This window comes from Mirounga leonina, unplaced genomic scaffold, assembly GCF_011800145.1.
Source record: "Mirounga leonina isolate KUSES-001 unplaced genomic scaffold, KU_Mleo_1.0 Mir_115, whole genome shotgun sequence".
Taxonomy (NCBI): Eukaryota; Metazoa; Chordata; class Mammalia; order Carnivora; family Phocidae; genus Mirounga; species Mirounga leonina.
In genome coordinates this window covers 30253863-30267806 of record NW_023270268.1, presented here as the reverse complement: position 1 = coordinate 30267806, position 13944 = coordinate 30253863, and the positions used below count along the sequence as shown (strand labels likewise).

Sequence of the window (13944 nt, the reverse complement as noted above, 5' to 3'; positions counted from 1 at the left end):
GGTATAGCTCAGTGGTAGAGCATCGGACTGCATACGAAATGATGTAGAGCTTTGGAGCAGCCCTGACTTGCTGAGATCAGAGCGTGCAGCTGGTGACTCGCCTCCCCCTCTGATTCCCTGTAATTCCCTGTGCTTCATGCAAGGAATGATCCAGTACACACAAGGGGGGATGCTTTCGAGCAGCGCCTGTGATGGGCTTGGTGGAGGGTCAAAGCATTGCCCATGATGAGATCTGCGGATTTTCTGCGCGTTTAATCATGTGTTTAATGCTTCCTGACATTTGTACAATCATCCATCATTCTTTAGGTTATAATACACATAAACTGTGATCTCATTTGATTTTCCTGGACACCTGTGAAAGGTAGAGAAAAGGTCTAAGATGAGAACTTGGCACTCAAAGTTGTCTAGTAACTTTCCCAAGGGCACCAGTTAGGGAGAGACAGACCCAGGTCTCCTGATTCTCAGACAAGTGGCCCCTTCTGCAACACAGAGTCTCTGGTTCTTAGTGATATGCCCTGTGGTAGGGAGAGATGTATGAGGATTTTGCGTAAGTAATAAATAAGGAATTAAATAACACGAACTTGCCTGGTAAGAGTTCCCTTGTCTTTAAAAAATTATTTTATTTTTAATATGAAAAAATCAAAATATAGCAAAGTAAATAATACAACAAACACTTATATACTGATATGAAGATAAATCTGTTTTCCTTCAGATACCTCTTCTTTTTTTCTTTTAACAGTTTTATTGAGACCTAATTCACATACCATACAGCTCACTGTACATTTAAGGTGTTTGGGTATATTATGGTTTTGGGGTGTGTGTGTGTGTGTGTGTGTGTATGTTTTCAAGTAGGCTCCATGCTGGGCATGGAGCCCAACACAGGGCTTGAACTCATGACCCCGAGATCAAGACCTGAGGTGAGATTAAGAGTTAGAGGCTTAACTGACTGAGCCACCCAGGAACCCCTCTTATGTTATTTTTTAATTGTGGTAAAGTATATATAAAACATAAAAGTTGGGGCTCCTGGATGGCTCATTCTAATTAAGCGTCTCCTTTTGGCTCAGGTCGTGATCCCAGGGTCCAGGGATCAAGGCCCACATTGGGCTCCCTGCTCTCTGGGGAGTCTGTTTCTCCCCCTGCCCCCTCCCCCAACTCATTGTGCTCTCTCTCTCTCTCTGACTGAAATAAATAAATAAAATCTTAAAAAAAACATAAAAGTTGCCATCTTAACTAATGGAAGTGTACAATTCAGTGGCATTAATTACATTCATGATACTGAGCAACTATCACCACTATTTCAATAATTTTTTCATCAACTCCAAACAGACACTGTACCCATTAAGCAATAACTCCCCACTCCTCTCTCTCCCTAGCCTCTGGTTATCTCTAATCTGCTTTCTGTCTCTATGAATTTGCCCATTCTAGGTATTTCATATAAGTGGAATCATACAATGTGTCCTTGTGTATCCCGCTTATTTCATTTTGCATCATGTTTTCAAAGTTCATCCATGTTGTAACATGTTGTAACATGTATCAGAACTTCATTTCTTTGTGGCTGAATAATATGCCATTTTATGGGTACAGTACACTTTATGTATCTACTCACCTGTTGATGGACTCTTGGGTTGCCAGATGCCTCTTTTTCAAAAAGAAATAAGACAAGGGTTATTATGCTAAGCGAAATAAGTCAGTCAGAGAAAGACAAATACCATGTGATTTCACTCATATGCACAATTTAAGAAACAAAACAGGTGAACATAGGGGAAGGGAAGGAAAAATAAAATAAGACAAAAACAGAGGAGACAAACCTTAAGAGACTCTTAACTATGGGAACGACTTGCTTCAGGGGAAAGGGGTGGGGTTGCCGGAGGGGAGGGGGGTGGGGGATGGGGTAACTGGGTGATGGGCATTAAAGAGGGCACTTGATGTAATGAGCACTGGGTGTTATATGCAACTGATGAACCACTAAATTCTACCCCTGAATATATACATACACCATATGTTAACTAAATTGAGTTTAAGTAAAAAATTTTTAAAAATTAAAAAAAAAAAAAAAAGAAACATTAACTCCTTCTTGGCTCCTCACTTCCTCCCCCACAGGAGGTGGCCACTCGCCTGTAGTTTGTGTGCTTAAGTTCATTGCATATCAGTATACTTTTTCCTTCTAGTGTTATGTCTTATTTCTTTAGGCTTATCTTTCTTCTTCTACTGGTTTGGAAGTTATACAGTATTAGTTATCCTTATGTTGAAACATTTAAAAATTATTAGAGAGTAAGATTGACTTTTCATTGGGGGTGACACATAGTTCTGTAAATTTGAACACATTTATAGATTTGTGTAGCCACCACAGTCAGGATATAGAACAGTTCCATCACTCCGACATGTCCATCATGCTATTCTTTTATAGTCACACTCTCCCCAGGCACTGCAACCACTAGCCCGTTTCCATCACTATAGTTTTGTGGCTTCGAGAATAACACAGAAATGGAAACATAGAGCATGTAACATCTTGAGACTGGATTCTTTCCTGGGCCATAGGCCTTTGAAATTCACTAAAGTTGTTGCATATATCAGTAGTTCATTCCTTTTTATTGCTGAGTAGTATTCTATTGTACGGATATACTACAGTTTACCTATTCACCCATTGAAAGACATTTGAATTGTTTCCAGTTTGTACCAAGTACAAATAGAGCTGCTATAAATATTTGTGTTTAGGTTTTTTTTTTTTTGTAAATACAAGTTTATGATGTTAACATCTTTTCATGTGCTTATTTGTCATGCATATATTCTCTTTGGGAAGGTGTCTGTTCAAGCCTTCTGCCCATTTTGTAATTGGATTATTTGTTTTCTTACTGTCCAGTTTGAGAGTTCTTTATAAATTCTGGATACAAATTCTTTATTGGGCAGAAGATTTGCGAATATTTTCTCCCAGTCCTTAGCTTATCTTTTACATTCTTTTAACACTGTCATTTGCAAAGCAAAAGTTTTTCATTTTGATGAAATACAATTTATAATTCTTTTTTCTTTAACGGATCATGCTTTTGGTCCACATTTAAGAAATCTTTGCCTAATTCCAGGTCAGAAAGATTTTCTCCTATGCGTGTGGTTTTTGTTTTTGGGTTTTTTTTTTTTTCTTCTTAAGTTTTATAGCTTCCCACTTACATTTAGATCTATGATCCATTTGAGTTAATTTTTTAATAAGATTCTTTTTCTTCTTTTTGCCTATGGATGTTAAATTGTTTGTGTCATTCGTCAAAAAGACTATCTTTTGGGGTGCTTGGGTGGCTCAGTCAGTTAAGTGTCTGCCTTCGGCTCAGGTCATGATCCCGGAGTCCTGGGATCGAGTCCCACTTCGGGCTCCCTGCTCAGTGGGGAGCCTCCTTCTCCCTCTGCCTGCCGCTCCCCCGCTTGTGCTCTCTCTCTCTCAAATAAATAAATAAAATCTATTTTAAAAAAGACTATCTTTTCTCCACTAAATATTTTTTGCACCATTATGAAAAATCAATTGGTCATACTTGTGTGGGTCTTTTTCTAGACTTTCTGTTCTTTTCCAGTAGTCTCTGTGTGTGTTCTTTCCCACTGTCACACTGTCATGATTCCTGCAACTTTATAGTTAAGATTTTAAAACTGGGTACTATGATTCCTCCAACTTTATTCTTCTTTTGCAAAATTGTTTTATCTATTCTTATTCATTTGCCTTCCCATATAAATTTTATAAACAGCTTGTCTATCTAAGAAAGATGCTTCTGGAATTTTTATTAGAATTGCACTAGATTCACAGATCAATCTGGGGACACTGGACAAGTTTATTGAGTCTGCCAGTCCATGAATACAGTATGCCTCACCCTTACCCTTACATTTTAACACTGACCTATGACTTAACAAACTCTAAAGCTGATGAATGTCTCTATTCTCTAACAGAACAAAGTAAGGATGCTGGGATATTTTACTGCTCACTGTCCTCTTCCATCTTCCATGTTTTTGTTGACCCGTACTTTAGTTCTGCCTGTCTTTAACCTCCCCCCAGTACCCATTATTATTATAGTCGTTGTTAGTTATAAATAAGTCAGCACTTACGTGTATTTACCCACAAGTTTACTAGTTTTTTTGCTCACAATTGCTTCTTGCATTTCACCTACCCTTGTTGATTTAATTTCCTTTTTCCTGAAATATATTCGTTAACATGACTTGCAGGTGGGCCCATGAATGAGAAAAATCTCTAAGTCTGTGTCTGAAAATGTCAGTTTTACCCTTGTCCTCGCATTATGGTTTGGCTGCAAGCAGGATTTTAAACTCATAGTTATTTCTTCTCAGTGCCTCTGTCTTCTGGCTCCTCTTTCTGGTATTGGGACTTCTCCATCAGTCTCATCGTTAATCCTTTCTGGTAATTCCGTTTTTTCTCTCTAGTTGACTTTAAGATTTTCTCCCTTCTTTGTGGTCTTGCATGTTTACCATATGGTGTCTAAGTATAGGTTAATTTTTACTTATCTGTTTGGAAGTTCAATGTGCTATTTCTTTTGAAGATTAAGGTTTTTCTTTGATTCTGAAAAACTCTCAGCCAGAAACATTCCCGATATTGCATAGCCCTATTTTCTCCATTCTGTCCTCTAAAAATCCATATAATGTATTATATATAAAATATATAAATATATAATATATAACATAAAATATTTTATATGTTATAACATATAAAATAAATATATAATATAGTATATATAATATGTATATACATAATACATTAATGTATTATATATGTACATTAATGTATTAATGTATTATATATAATACATTTTGATGTCTGGCCTTCTCATCTTTTGTCTTTCATAGTTTCAAGTGCTTTATTCATCTAAGCTGCCTCCTGGTAATTTCCTCAAGTACGTCTTCTTGCTCACTTAGTCTCCCTTCAGCTCCCTTAATCTGATCCAACTCATACTCTACATTGTACATTTTAATGGCTCTATATATTTTGCTAATTTCTAAAAGTTATTATGTTAGTTTTTCAAATCTCTCTGCCCTGTTTTCATGATTTTTGATATTGCCTTATGATTTCTATTTACTTTGGTCTCTTCAATTATTTTAAACAAATTTATTTTATAGTCTTTTTCAGTTTGCTCCCCTTAGCTAAAGTTTTGAGGCTGCTAAAATGTTTTGTGTTTGCTTGCTCTTGTTCATGGTGGATTATTTCCTGTATGTTTTATAATGTTTGACTGTGGGATCATTTGCAGTGGGATTTTTTTCCCCTGTAAAAATTTTGTGTGGTCTGGGTTGGGGAAATAGCCTTACAAAGTGGTTTTGCATTTGCATTCACTCGGCACCCCAGGAACAACATTGCTTTGGAGCTAATTTTATGATAATTTATTGGCTTGGGATAAACTTGTACATGTTTTGAAGGATGTAAGAAGTGGCAGTGGCTTTGTGATGAGCAGCAATGAGAGTCCACAAATGCTCATCCTTGGCCCACTGTATTGGAGGTGAAGATGTCTGAGAATAAGTAAGCCACCAAAGGATATGCTAAGGGAATGACTGATTCTGATTCCTGTTTACCTGCTTACTTAAATGTCAGGTGCTTTTTTTTTTTTTTTTTTTTTTTTGTTTCATCTAGAGGTCAGGTTCAAGAGTTTAATCACTTTGATTACTTGATTGGTTAATTTTTTTTTTTTTTTTTTTTTTTTTTTTTTTTTTGGTCTCATCTAGAGGTCAGGTTCAAGAGTTGAATCACTTAGAATGATAGAAGGGATTCCTTTTTTTTTTTTTAAGATTTTATTTATTTATTTGAGAAAGAGAGAGAATACACATGTGAGCTGGGGAGATGGGCAGAGGGAGAGGGAGGAGACACCCTAATGAGCAGGGAGCCCTATGTGGGGCTCGATCCCAGGACCCCAAGATCACGACCTGAGCCAAAGGCAGACGCTCAACAACTGAGCCACCCAGGTGCCCCGAAGGGATTCCTTTATGGGTTCTGAGACTTCTGGTAGGGACAGACAGGAGGCTGGAACGGAAAAAGAATGGAGCCAGAGTAGCAGTGTCTAATGATGAAATGTCTGCTGGGTTCTGATCATGGGGATCTTTTCCCCACCTCTATGTAAATCACCAGTGAATTAATCTTTTCTCATGAATGCATTGTGGCCTTGTATCTATTTGGACTGTGTAGAGACTGAGTTCTTCTTCAAGTAGGTCCAGGTGGAAGACAGACCCAAACCTAGGTGTCCTGCCATGCTCTTTCTCCTCCTCAGTCTAGACAAGGGATTTGAGGCCAGCTCTGAAGGAGAGTCAGGCATTGCTGTCTACCGTCCCAGAGAGCCCTGTGCTAAGCCCACTCCAGACCCAGGGTCCCTGCCCTTCCCCAGCAGCATGAGGACTGGGTTAATGAAATCAGCAGGGGAGCCCGGGGCACTGGGGCCAGGCTGAGGGGAGGGCATCCTGCCAGGCACCACACACTGTGGGTTGGTGGGTTGGCTGCCCAAAGCCTGGGCCACATACCAACGGCATTTGCTTCGCACAGAGCAGCCACCACAGAGGGTGGTTAGAGATGGGCGGGCCTCTGAAAGCAATCACTCTGCTCCTTGTTAGGGATAGTCCGTTGGCTGGGGTTCAGCCCACCATGATCCTCCTTGCTCAGAGGGAAACACTCTGCCATTCCCTCCTTGACCTCAGTGCTCTTAGACAAACTCCACTGAGAGGGAACTGAAGGGGACTGGGACAGGGACCACAGCTGGCCTCTCAGCCTGCAGGGAGGAACCACAGGCCAGGAGAATCAACTTTTTCATTGTTTTTGCTCGTTTCATCTGTGTAAATTCTATTTGCAACAACGAGGTCCGGCAGTCTCCCTTACTGTGGCTGGGGTCAAAACGGCAGCTGGAAGTGCTCAGGGCTGAGGCGCCTTTAGGGCATCTTCCTGGTGTCAGGAGAAGGGATGAGGAGGACTTGGCCCAGGAGCCACATCCGTGGCATCTATCTGGGGCTGTGTGCTGGGTACCAGTGCAGCATGGGTATGTGCTGTGCTAATGTGTGCAAATGAAAATATTCAGAAATCTCACTTCATGGGGAAAGTTTGAAATGCAACTCCTATCTCATATGTATTCCTACAGGAACTTTAGTTTTGAATTAGTCAAAGTGATCAGGAACAAATGAATTTTATTAAATGCACCACCCTGAGTGGTGTTCTGGAGTCAGGCAGTCCTTGGGAATGGAGACTCCCTCCCTCGGGCCACCTCCTCCACAGCTGAGGCTCAGTTCCTCCCCGTATGAAACAGACACTTGCTCACAGGGCAACGAGAGCTGGGAAGATGCTTGCTGAGAATAGCCTGTTAAATGTTGGCTTTTATAACTGGCAGTGGTGGGATGGGGCGCCTGGGTGGCACAGTCGGTTAAGTGTCTGACTTCGGCTCAGGTCATGACATTGGGGTCCTGGGATGGAGCCCCATGTTGGGCTCCATGCTCAGTGGGGAGTCTGCTAGTTCCTCTGCCCCTCCCCCAGCTCATGCTGGATCTCTCTCTTTCTCTCTCTCTCAAATAAATAAAATCTTTGAAAAAAATAATTGGCAGTGGTGGGGACAAGATATGTATTATGCTGGGTAAACTAGGGTCCCAAATGAGGAAGCATCCTGCTTCGTATAACAAGCTGAGTCTCATAGCTCATGGGCATGGGCTGATGGGCTGGGCATCCTGGGGGCATCTGAGCACAGCTTCTCCCTCGTCCTCACTGTAGGTCTTCTGCTCTGGCCTAGAGCAGGGCTCGTCACTCAACATAGTCCCTGCTGCATCCTCCATATGTGAGTCCATAGGATTTCTCTCAGTTGAAGCTGGGGCTGCTCTTCTGTTCTATTCCCAGACCCTAGTTGGAGCAGCCTGGTCTGATGGGAAGAGCACAGACTTCAACATTCAAATGTAGCTCAGCCATTTACTTGCCAAGGCTCCTTAAGCAAGCTCCTACTTTACCTTTCTGAACCTCAGTTTCCTTATCTGTAAAATGGGACCCATAATACCTTCACTTTCAGGGTGTTCTGAGAGCAAAATTAACACAAAGTAGTATAGGTAAAGTGCCCATGTTAGCTGTCCAGCAAATTTTTCTCTGCCTGCCCTTATTGTGACATTTGAAATTTGTTACTCATAAGTAATGACCCCCAGACCTATTATGTCTTGATTGCTGATTTCCTCCCGTTGGAGCAAAGCTACTCCAGAAATGAACATGGGAAATGAAGAGTAACTATGTATTTTAGGAAAAAAATAAAGAGGAGCTGAACATTGTGGGAATCATGGAGACCTTTAACAACTGATTGCTAATTTTAAAAAGGCCAGGCAGACATTTATGAATGTTTAGATTTTCTAAATGTCAGAGGGGTCCGGAAATGTGCCCTGGCGCCTTTAGAAAAAAGACTAGTTACCCAGCCAAGCCTCCAAGACCACTTCCGGAAGGCACAGAGAAGTCTCGGTAGATGGGAAACAGGCCAACGTGATATCAATTCCCTTAGGAGATGAAAGAAGGGTCTTCGGAAACCAGTGTCGGGCAGGACTAGGTGTAACCTGTGGAACCTCCTAAGCCAAGTCCAGAGGGAAGTCGGCCCCTACACAGACAATGGATGCACACAGGCAGGGAGCTTCCTGTAAGATAAGAGGTGGGGTTGGATTGTATTTTTGAAGCAGTCAAGAAAAGAAAGGGAAGAGTCAGCTTTCTAGTCCTTTATTCATAAATGTGTCAGCTCGTCCATGCTCATTCATCCCAAGGGTGTCCCTGGGAAAGAGGGTGGTAAGGAGGCATAAGGAAGGGAAGCCTCAGGCTCCTGAGTGACTGTATTTCTTCCTCAGTGGACAACACACAGGGCCTAGAATCAGCTCCCCAAGCCCCAGAGCAGAACCCACTCCCCTGATCTGTGGGAGCCACTCAGGGTCCTTCCACTGAGGGAACTGCTCATGGCAAACAAGCTCAGGGCTGTCCAGTGGTGAACAGCCAGCTGTGGTGTGAGATGGGTATGCTTAGAAGGTGTTCAGGGCAGGGCGGGGGGATGTGTGAGTGTGTCTGTGGGGTAACTGTGTATCAGTGTGTGTGTGAGGGAAGGTATACTGGTGTGGACGGGAGGTGGATGTATGTGGAGGTGGGAAGGGTGGCGGTGGGGCTGTGTGCGAGGGAAGAAATGCGGGGGAGGCGTGTGGAGGGTGTAGGGGGACCGTGTGGATGTGTGGAGTGTGGAGATGGGGATGTATGTGAGAGGGAAAAGTGTGTATGGCAGGGGTTGGTCAGGGCGTGGAGGTGGGGGTATATGTGGGGGGGGAAGGGGTAAGTGTGTGTGTGTTGGGGGGTGAGTAGGTGAACAGTTGGGGTAGAAGTTGTACAACCTGGCCAATTGGATCTATTTAACCTGAAAAGGAAGAGAAAACAACAAGAGGGGGGAAAAAAGTCACAAAACACATGGGGGTGATTAAATCAACTGAGAAAAAAATAGCCCCAAACAGATGAGCACAGCAAAACCTAATGAAATTTGATGTGGAACATTTTTTAATGCATAGTGTAGGAAAGAATAGAAACCAATGGGGAGAAATGATAGAAAACACTAGACTGTGGTGCTGAGCATTAGGGGAAGGCCAGGGAAGGAGCTGGGACTCCTCAGGTGAACTGGTCATTTCCATGGCAACAGGACCATGGCCTCTCTAAAGGCCCCAGCAGTTGATATGAGAGTTGACCGTCAGGTTCTCTTAACATCTGCTTTGTGGGCAAGCCACAATCTCCCCCCTTGGCCAGCCTGGAAATGAGAGCCCCTTGTTCTCCTAAGTCTCCAGCTGAGGTCTGAGTAGGGACCTGAGTGTGGCTCCCCCTCCCAGTAAGGCCCACAAGGCTTGTTTAGTCATTTCCCCTGTTCAGGAATGAGGCTGGGGTGGCAGACCTGCTTGGGTCTGGGAGGAGGGGCAGTGCTGTATGGCAACCTGCATCCTGCAGGTTGTATCCTGCACCCTGCTCCCCTGGGGAGAGTCACTTCTCCAGCATTCCCAGCTGACTTGGATGTCTTGGGCGATGTGGGAGGTTGCGGGGGGGGGGGGGTCTCCTCGGGGGAGTCGGCACACAGGGTGGGAAAGAAAGGGTGGTTACTATTCCAGGGGTTTTGGGCACCCCAGGAAAACTGTTAGGGAGTGAGGGATAGCCCTATAGAAACAGTGTGGGTCCCTGTCCCACTGGGGATTATGGCTTGAAGAAACCATTGACCTCTCCTGCAGGAGGCCTGGGGCTCCCTGAGGATCCCTGGAGGACACAGGGAGGAACTTTCTGTGCCACACCTGGTAGAGCAGAACTGTTGGCTGTGCCCAGATACCTCCTGTGGCCCAAGGGTTTGAAATGGGAACCACCAGACACATTTGGGTAGTGTACCACCCACCAGGAGGCAGGAAACCAGCAAGAGACAGGGACAAAAGGACTCTTCAGGATTCAGAGCTTGGATTGGCCACCATCAGAAAGGATGCGAGGCCCAGATCTAAAGGGGGAAACAGCACAGAGAAGTCAGGACCACCATGAGTGTGCTAGGAGGTGAGGCCTGTGGGAGGTGATTAGGTCACGAGGGTTGTGCCCTCATGAATGGGATCAGAGCCCTTATAAGAGGTCAGAGAGCTCCCTCACTCTCTTTCTGCTTTGTGAGGGCATAACAAGAAGTTGGCAATCTGCCACCCAGAAGAGGCTCTCATCAGAACCTATCTGTGCTGGCTCCCTGATCTCACACTTCCAGCTTCCAGAACTGTGAGAAATTTCTGTTGTTTACAAGCCACCCAGTCTAGGGTACTTTGGTATAGCAGCCCAGACTGATTCCATTTGATTCATTCTCCTTGGTTGGAGCCCCTCCTTATAGCCTCAGGCCTAATTTTGAGTTTTCAGGTTTTGGACTGTCATTCTTTCTTTTTTTTTCCCTCTCCTTTTTTTTAAATTAACATATAATATATTATTTGTTTCAGGAGTACAGGTCTGTAATTCATCAGTCTTCTATAATACCCAGTGCTCATTACACACATGCCCTCCCCAATGTCCATCACCTAGTTACCCCATCCCCCCACCCACCCCTCCCCTCCAGCAACCCTCAGTTTGTTTCCTATGATTAAGAGTCTCTTATGGTTTGTCTGTCTTGTTAACTATTCCTCCCTGTTTTGTGTCATTTGTGTCATTCACAAATTTGTCAGCTGTTACTGCTTTCACCCAAGCCTGTGACAACAGTGCTGAGTGGTGTGCAGTTAGGGCCATCTCCCGGGTTGCACTGGCCCATTGATGTCAGCCCTGGGCACGCTTTGAGCCAGTTCTCCCCAGAGGACTCTCCAGCCACGTGTCCGCATCTTGTCTACCAGGATATCATGACAGGCTTGTCAAAAGGCTTCCTCCAGTCAAGTAACACCATGTTACAACTTCCTGCTGGTCTACGAGCCCGACTAACAGAGGAAATGAGGTTGGTTTGGCATGACTGGCTCTTGATGAACTCATGTTGGCTCAGCTCATCATTTTTTTTTTTTTTCCAAAGAGGTCCTCATCAGCCTATTGAATAAATCTGCGAAGAGTATGTTCTGCTTCACTCCCAACTGGAGGGTGCATATTAAGCTCACATCTCTTCCAACATTTTAAATGGCTTTAAGCCACCATCCTTCTCACTCAGGTATATCTTCCATCCCTACTGTGCACTAAGAAACAGTTTGATGATGAGCCAAGCCAGGTGATGCCTTCTGCCTTGGCCTGGTGGCAATTCCTTAGGGCGCAGGGGCAAGGGTGTGCGTGGGGAAAGCTCCTCACCAGCAGGGTAACATCCAGTCTTGTTTCACCGTGCACAGTGGACCTGCCCTCTCACATCTGGCCTCCTCAATACAAGTAGGCATTTTCCCCAGGGCTCCCTCTAGTGCTGGGGTGATGGTGTGTGAGGGATGACCAGCCAGCCTCAGCCTCAGAACTAGTCTTACAAACTCAGTTGGAGAGCAGAACACAGGATCACTCTCCTTCCACTCCCTGAGCTCACTCTTTTCTTTCAAAGATATGAATCCATCCTCTCCTGATGATCAGCACTGATCTTACTTGTCTCTAGTTTCTAGACCCAGCCCCCAGGTTCTTAGAAACCTGGGCTTTATTGCCTGTCTCCAGGGTTCCACCTTCTCCCTTCTTCATTTAAATTTTTCAGTTTCTGGCCTCTTTGGATGAAAATTGATATTATTTGATCACTATGTCCCAGGTTATAATATACCCATTATTTTAATCCTAATAAGAATATCACAAGGTAGGTATTATATCTGTTTTGGAGATGAAGACATTGAGGTTCTGAGAGGCCCCCAACCAATGAGTGGTAGAACCAAGATTTGAACTTGATTTGTCTGGTTTCAAAATATGAATCCCTTTCACTACCCCCTGATGTGTCTCAGGCTGTCAGACTTAACTCTGTCAGTTTCTGCTGGTGCAGAAGAATCTGTTCTCCTAGTTTCCCAAAACGAAACTCAGAATACCCATAGAAATTTTTTTGTAAGTGGAGACTTAGTCTAGTTGGAATAGACCACATATTATTAGCGGGGCATTATGGAGTAACAAGGCTTTGTGAACTGCACTGGGAACCCAATCACTTATGATGTGTGAACAATCCACTTTGCAAACCACTTTGAGATCTCAAATCATCTGAGTTTGGGACAGTCTGTTCCAGGCCTGCTGGTGGGTGTTGCCAGAGTTTTCGGGAAGGACTGTTGAGTAGTTGAATTTAGGAAGATGAGGAAATAGGTCCTTCAGAGTGGAACATTCTGAATGAGGTTCCAGGGGTTTGCTGATAGCCTGAGGGCTTGGCACCTTGGCCTTGTTTCCAGAAAACTCTCCAGAAGCACCCCCCGGGCCTTTTCCTATTATTCTCTTACGGATTGCTTCTGAGGCTTGGGCCTTGCCTCACTTGACCCTACTCACCCACAAACCATGCCCCCTTCTGAGCAGGGAGGTATGTGTGGCTTTCAAGGAACATGACTTGAAGGAGAATTCACTGCCGCCCGTCTGTTCCCCAGAGGAACTCTCTTCTACCAGAATGATGAGCATGACTAGTCAAAGGAAAGCCCCATTTGCCGTGGCCTTCCTATGTTTCTTGACCCTTCTAGGGTCCTCTCTCAGACCTAGTTTCGGATCTTTGTGCAGAGACCTCTTACATCCTTGGCAGCCCTCCAGCTGAGCTCAGCCTGGCCACACCTGGAATGTGTGTCTTTGAACAATGGAGTGGCTAGACCTTGGTCTGCCCAGATTTGTCCTGTCTCTGTAGGTCCCATTCTGGGGAAGTAGACCTTCCTGCCACAGAGTCCCCTATCTTTCCAAGCCCACTGAGGGGTCCAGAATTAGAACTGAAACTCTGAATTTAAATTGTGGAATGAGTCAGAGGGTTGACTCACGTGCAACTGGGGTGGTGCTGGGGTAGCTGGAGGAGGAGAGAGGTCCCAGCCTGTTTCTAGTTAGCATTTCACAGCCCTGTGAAAACTGGCACAGCCAGACTTCTGGGTCTTGTGGGAAAAGAATGTGCTCTGATGAACTTGAGCCTTCCAGAAGTCTGCCTCGAGGAAGATGAGAAACAAACTGACATCCCTCTAATGAACAGATTCCCCTCCCTCCCTTTCTCGGGGCCCTCCAAGAGGGAGGAAAGCGACCTTGGGTGGGCAGGCAGCCTCTGGAGTCTGTGGTGGCTGGAATAGACAGGCATTTCTCTGACCTTCCCACAGGATTTAACATGGTGGGAAGGTCAGAGCTAGCAACATCAGAAGAGGAGGGTGATGTGTTTCCATAAGTCAATGGAGAGTAACTGGGTAGAGGGCCTTTGCTGGAATGCTTGAGGAATGGGGAGAGGTGGCTCTGTCTCCTTCACATGGGCCTGAGCTCCTAAAGGAAGCTGAGAAACCACTCCAGGGAGGAGAGGGGTGGGGTGGACCAAAGAAACTGAGTCCCCCCCACCCACCATCAGTTTTGCCAAGGTCTTCTGA

At 44.5% G+C, this 13944-nt stretch overlaps 1 protein-coding gene across 1 annotated transcript in view; it reads left to right on the top strand.

Annotated features, from left to right (window-relative positions):
* The window catches only part of SLCO2A1 (solute carrier organic anion transporter family member 2A1), an 83804-nt gene that overhangs the window by 42522 nt on the left and 27338 nt on the right, over positions 1-13944 (top strand). The window lies entirely within an intron of this gene.